Source organism: Lagopus muta, chromosome 5 (assembly GCF_023343835.1).
Source record: "Lagopus muta isolate bLagMut1 chromosome 5, bLagMut1 primary, whole genome shotgun sequence".
Lineage (NCBI taxonomy): Eukaryota > Metazoa > Chordata > Aves > Galliformes > Phasianidae > Lagopus > Lagopus muta.
Window position 1 is genome coordinate 13123137 of NC_064437.1, and position 7304 is coordinate 13130440.

The following is a 7304-nucleotide window of genomic DNA, read 5'->3' on the forward strand; positions in this document are numbered from 1 at the left end:
TGTCTCCTGCTGTGGCTGACCCAAAGAGAAGAGCCAACTGTTAGTGCTCACAGTGAGCAGATCAGTCCTTTGGCTCAGCAGCAAAGGTCTGGGCCTTGGAGCGAGAAGTCTCAGGTTCAGTCTCCCTGACAAAGCAATTATGTTGTTACAAATCTCTACCAGTTTCCACACAAAGTTTCACTACCAATTTGTGTAACCACAGATAAAGAAGTGAATTGGTGTTAACTCTTTAACCAGCTCTTCAAAAAACCCTAGAGCAGTCATTCAAATTCAAAATGTAAAGTATTACCCAAATGATAGGTTAGCATACTTCCTCACTACTTCATTTAGGATCCAAGCCTATAAGAAATACATTGGCAGAGAGCTCAGAAATGCCTTTTTCCTCAGTGACTCTTCTGTTAATAGCTCTATCTTAATGTATATGCTCTACCTAGCATACCTAGGCAAGTATGAAGTACACATTTTACGATTACACATGCAGCAGGAGCAACTTAGTAGTTAAAAAAATGTTTACAAATCTTCATGAGTCCCAGATTCACTCATACTTAGAAAAAGTCTTTGAATACAGTATTTCTTTAAGGGAACTGGAGCTCCATGCATCTTCAGCTTAGGTTCATCTGGTTTCCATAGCACTTGCATGAAAAGATGTAGCAAAAGCAATTCCTTACAAACAAAAAATAAAATGAAATAAAAATGGAGAAAGCTCCTTCGGAAGGGAAGAACTTTCACAGAAATGTTAGCCAAACCAGATACGCTGTAAAAGTCAGGGGCTGAGCTTGGTATATTACTTTCATCAATGTAATTTTTATCTAAGTATTTCTAATACAAATTATAAGAGAGTTATTCCATTTAAATGAAAGTTGCACTCAGAGTGCTGATAATAATTGAGGTTTTTATATAAAATAGGATCAAGGAGATGAAAACACTGGTATTGATTTTAGTGATTACAAAATAAGATATTGTTGAAAATGATGAGGGCAATCAAAGCAAAAAGATGTAAGACATGAAAAAATTAAAATATGAAAATTTAATAAGAACTGGATGACCTTAAGATCTCAAGTAGCAAGAGAGATGAAATTGGATAATAAGATGTTATTAAGCTAAAAGCTTAAAAAATAAAGATGACCATAACAAACAGATGACCCGTGGTAACATTAAGCGAGCACGCTCCGCTGCAGAACTGAGGAGTCACACACTTGCAGTATTCACACATCAGTGTGAGGCTTGCAAAAAACAATATAGGAAAAATCAGAAATAAGTGCTTTCTTTGACTATGGCCTAGAAATACATACATAGCATTCTGTCATCTTATTCCTGAACATTTGGAAGTAGCTGACATTAGAATTTACTTTGCTTATTTTCAGGATAGGACACTCAGCACCTATTTGAAAGCATAAAACTATACTAGTAAATAGCTTGTGATCAAAATACATACTGTACTGTGAAATCCACTGTGAAAATGACTCTGAGGTTCTCCAAGGAGAAATACCTAATTATGGAGAGAAATTCAATTTCTATTTTTGTTAGTATTTGGAAACTACTTTTTCCCTACAGGTACCCAAAACATTGATCTTCATTTTTGGTCATTGTGAAGGTTTTGGTTTTGTTCTTTTTGTTTTGTTTTATTTTTTCTCCCCCAAATGAAGTCTTACTGTGACTTGAGCTTACGGCCTTATTCTGAACATGAGAATTTTGTTCCTTTGCATACCCTACACTCCCCTGAGATATCATAAAAAGTACCATTGAGAACTGAGCACAGCATATGTGCTAATCATCTTGTTTTCCTTTCCTTTTATTCCAGAAGCAGATTTTCACTGTAAACCACAGAAAAGCAGACTCTTCTATGCCTTCTTTCCTTCCACCCACATTTTCATTTCAAGCCTCAGCTCATGGATATATTTTGCAGAAGAAAAAAAAAAATTCAACTTTTCCCAGCGCATTTTTTCCAGTTGATTGCTATTCCTTGGCACCAATTACAAGCAACTGCTTCACAGCCGAACCAAAGCAGCACAGTCAGCAAAATCACAGCCACTCCATTCTTGAACAATCAGAGAGGCTGCATGGGAAGGGGTAAAGATTAGGCAGATACTAGTCTAACAGGCCAACAAGGAATATGCCTGTAGTTTTCCTAAGTCCAGGCAGCCTGGATTGTCAGAATGTAAATTTCTGATAACAGCTTCACTGCCAGTTGGATAAAGAACTACAGACTCAGTAGACAGTGCAAAACCACTGAGATGGGAACTGCAGTTCCTGCCATACTACAGATATAAGCATGTAATGAACTTGCTGCCCAGCTGGAGTGAGGCTCCTCTGATCACTGGTCTATGGTGACTGAGGTAATGGAAAGCCAAGGCCATTCTCAGCACATTTGCTTAATGAAATGAGACATTAAACAGCTCTCCGTACAAGAACCATTGTGGAAATTTGCAGCCTCAATATCATGCTTCACACCTTGATTCCTCACTGTGATCCTTGGTCCTGCTTCCTACTTGCCCAGCCCTCCTGCATTTTCTTACTCCTGTCCTCTCCTGTCTCAGCACTGCAGCTTGCCTGACTAGCTCCACCACCGCCTGCTGACTCCTACCACACTGCTTGTAGTCCTCAGCAGGCCCTCTGGCTTAAATGATTCCCTCAACACAGAATTGATGATTTTTTTTATTTACTATAGGTCCCTAATTAAGAAACCAGCAGTGATTTGCTGTTGTGTCATCTGCCTGGTCTATCCCAGAAGACCAATCATACTATCCAGATCATGGCAGGATTTAGTTCATCGGGGCAGATTTTCTTTGAATTCCTTGGGAAGTCAACACCAAAGCATAGAAGGTCTCCTCACATCCCTGCTGCTTACCAGCTTTGAAGCTTTGCACAGAGGATAGTTTCATTAGTCTTGACTCAGTCTCCTGTATGATGCTTGCTCCTGCATGGTCAGGTTTCACTAATAAGTGCCAGACAAGGAGAAAAAAAAAGAAACCTGATAAATTGTGAAGAGAGCTGCTCAGATCACCTTTGTACTACATGCCATCTGTTGGCAATTGCTGTGACTTTAGTAGCTGCAGTCTGCTACAAACGCACCATAGAATCACTCTTCCCCAAAAAAGAAACCCCTTATGTATTTCCCCATTTCACACTAGTAGACATGAGTACACCAACATTACTCCCCCTATTTACATGTACATCTTCCTAAAATCCTTCCTCAAAGTTAAGAAAGCAGCTTACAAAAACCAATCAGAGACTCTAGTCCAATGACCAGCTCTTTGACAGGCACTGCAGGATAAGGATCCAGAAAACCTGATGCAAATATGCCTTTGTTTATCTTCTAACAGAGGGGAAAATTTGGGCTAAAGCAATTGCCTAACATCATGCAGAAAATCACAGTAAAGACTGACAGTACTCTGGAATCCACTGTCCCTTCAGAGAATAGTGATTTGTAAAAGGCACTCTGGCATCCTCTGTAAACTAGCTGTATTAAATTATTGCCACTCTTTCTTGTTCTACAATGTATCATAAGAATTGCATTTAGAAGTATTTTAAAGATTCATATCATTTGACAATGAAAATTCCCATAAATGTAGAAATCATAAGCAGTAATCAAAGTGATACTTTCTGTTAGGGGTCCCTCATTTCTCACAATAACATGCAAATCTACAAAACAACCAAACCAACAAACAGTGCTTCATCACTTTTCTTTCATTTTCAATAATTCATGGCTCTAATATTTACTCTATTACCTGTTCAGCATAAATATTAATGACATGCCACTGCAAACTTTAGAATACTTTCTGGTGAGATCAACAAGGAACTTTTGCCCTTGGCCTAAAGAGAAAAGACTGCCACTATGATTAATGGCAAATGACAAAATCCTGCAACTAAAACTAAGAAATATATTATTCTACACAAATATTTCACTAGCCTTTAAACACATATAACAAAGGTCTGAAATACGTTTTAAAGAGTACTTCAGAAGGCCCACCCTAAAGTTATTATGTCACATGGAACTATTTGCAATCACTTTACTGCATTACAATGTTCTGAAAGATCTACGTCTTGCATTTAAAAGGTTTTCCATTCCAGATGCTTAACAATATGATGCATTAGTAGAAATGAAGGTTACTCTCCATTTTGCCAGACTGATCATTTTCACCTTAGTTTTAGAGAAAATATAAATTATATTTATGAGGAATAACAGAAGGCACTGTGCTTCCAAATTATCCACCTATAAACAAATAAATTAAACAGGATTTTTTCCTCCAATTTTCCCTGAAGTAAAAACAGCACTCATCTATGATTTCATTGAGGTAATCTACTCAGCATCTACAAACCTCTGATTTCCCTAATACTACTATTAATAATGATTTGTCTTTGCTTTAATGAACAAAGCTGTAGCCAGTGCAGTTCTACAACTTGATGAGTCATGTTCAGTGTTTGCACAGTGCTGACACAAAAGCAGTTAATGGAAGTAGAAATGAGCAACTCTGTCTTTCTTTAAAGAGTCATTAAGAATCTGCTGAGAGACTGTGAGAGATCTTACACGGTCAAAGAAAATTTAGTCCTCCCCAACCCCTCCCAACTCTCCCAATTTACTATAGGAGCAAAATGGGCAGTTGCTTTTTTTGTTTTCCTATGAAGCTGTAAATCTTTCCATTTTACTTATTTATTTATTTATTTGACATTTTGACAATTATTGGCAGCCTCCTATTAACTGGGGACGACCTGAGATGGGCAAAATGCTCTCAGCTACCCCTCTCACAGTCTTCCGGAAGAACTCAAAAACTAAGACAGATATTTAGTAGCAGATGAGTAAAATGTAGCATTTTTGCAACTTTAGGCAGCCTTTGTTCTTCGATTGCACTCAGCTCATCTGAGTTTGGCTTGCTGATCAAAGTCCCATCAATGAAGCCTACAATATGCCTAGGTTAGCATACAAAGATCAAAAGCGGCTCTCCTTTATATGAGCACACACAGACTCTCCTGGTCAACAGCCACATATGCCCCACTCCACTTTATGCCACAAGGAACATGAGATCTACAGTAGATTTATAAGACAGGAGAGAGAAAATCAGCTCCACGTCATTCTCACCTTTTCCAGCACTTAGAGACAAGTTATGGCATGAGTAACACTGCTTATACCACAAAGTTTCAAAGAACAATCAGTCAACATGAGATTCCAAGAGCTCTGCTGTGAGGTGAGGTTTGGGTAGCATTGTGGTGCCTGCACTGCTGCTGTCTGTAAGAACCTTTTTGGAGGTTCTTAGTCAATATGTTTAAAGGATGATGCATGAAAAAAATTTAATACAAAAGCTAAAGACTCAACTTAATCCTGTCATAAAGTAGCAAGAACTGCTCAATTTCTTCAATGAAATAACCTGAAAAGAAGAGGTCCTCAGTCTAATGTGCCATTCAGTGAATTTCTGAAGGAGTAAATAAAAAGATCAGATCATTAGGGGAGGGAATATGGACAGTTCCTATTGATCCTCCCAAGGCCATTTAATTATTTATAATTTCCTTGATTACAGGTAAGAGGAGTCAAATCACCCTTGTAAAAAATGAGGTCTTTGTGTAGTTTTTCAGCTAGTGAGGTAAATGATTACTGCTATTTTCCCTTTAACTCCAAATGGGCTATTGTTTTTAATGTCTGTTATGTTAACACAGTGTGCAATATTAAGGAATATAAGATATTTATAACTAGTTATAACAGAGCTATGACCTAAACAAATTAGATATAAAATTTTAATGAATTGGTCCCTGAGTCTATTAATTTAGTTATAGGGTACAAAACTAGCACATATATTTTCTCTCCTTCAAACACTAAAATGGATGAATAACATTAGCTGGGGTCAAATGTGTAAAATGTGTTGTTCACAACTAAAAGAAAGAAAAGAAAAAAAAAAGTCTTTCCTTTTCTAAGAAAAATAAAGACCTTCTGGAAAAAGCCTAAGGAAATTAAAAGTTATTTAAAAACACATTCTGTGGTCCATACTGTAAACTCAAAACTATTTTCTGTAGCTTTATTAGACTACAGATTGAATTCAATACCAAGCATGAGATTTTTTTCCAATAAATAAATGAAGTGGTTTTTGTTTCTTCTAAGAGCTGGCTTTCTAACAGCATAATCTGGAACATGGAATAGTTGGACACAGATTCGTTTCTCTTGAAAGAATATAATTCCAACTATCCGGTTGTTGTTAATATGGACTTGATTTGCTCCTTCTTCTCCTTTTCCTTCACTTCTACACTTTCATTTCTCTCTGCATCATTACTTGACTTGATAGCCCTCCAAGACAACCTCTCCATACTTTTCCACATACCTACTTAACTGTGTAGTCATTGCATTACTACTATAAAAATATCACATTGGAGAATATTAGAGGTTATTTAATTGCACTGTATTAACAATTAATTCCAATCAAAATTATATTCTTGTCTGACACCATTCTTCAGAAATAAGCATAGGAGATTTAATTCCCTCATTTCCCCTGCTTTTGCTTACTAATGGTAGTGCTGCATAGGTGAAGTCATACCTCCTTGAAGCAAACTGACCCTGATCTTTCCCAGAAATAGCAGCTACAGTAAGCAACATCACTTTGCGATGGGCAGTTCTGAGGGACTCATCCCAGACCAGCAGCCCTTGAACAGTGATGATTTTCAGAAGCCATCTAGGTAGTTGCCACAGGACAAAATATTTGGCACTGCAAGAAATCCTGCAGGCTCTAGGTTAGCACAAGCATACAAGATAGAGTTGTGGCTGAGTCTGCTTCATCATTATTTTAAGAAACCACGTGCACTGAACAGGCAATTGACAGAGTGTCACATCCATGCCAGTATGGTCTTTGCCTGCTCTTCACGATATTCCAGAAACACTCTGCTTCATCATTATTTTAAGAAACCATGTGCACTGAACAGGCAATTGACACAGTGTCACATCCATGCCAGTATGGTCTTTGCCTGCTCTTCACGATATTCTAGAAATACTCTGGATTATTCATTATACCGTAACATATTTGTTGTCAATTGTGATTCTTGGCTGTCTCCAGCATTATTTTTTTAGTATTTCAACTGCCCTATAAGCCATTAAAACTTCCATAAATACAAATATTGATGTATTAATATTGGTCTTATACTCTTCTGAATGAATTACTTTTACTACAGTACTGTACAGGGTGCTATAAAAAAAACGCATCTTGGCATTTTACATTCACGTTATCTCAATTACTTTAATAACATTAATTAAGTTCTAAGTTTACAAGTTAAATGTTGTTTACTTTTTTGCCTGCCAACATGCAAATACAATTTCAAATCTGAGAGTC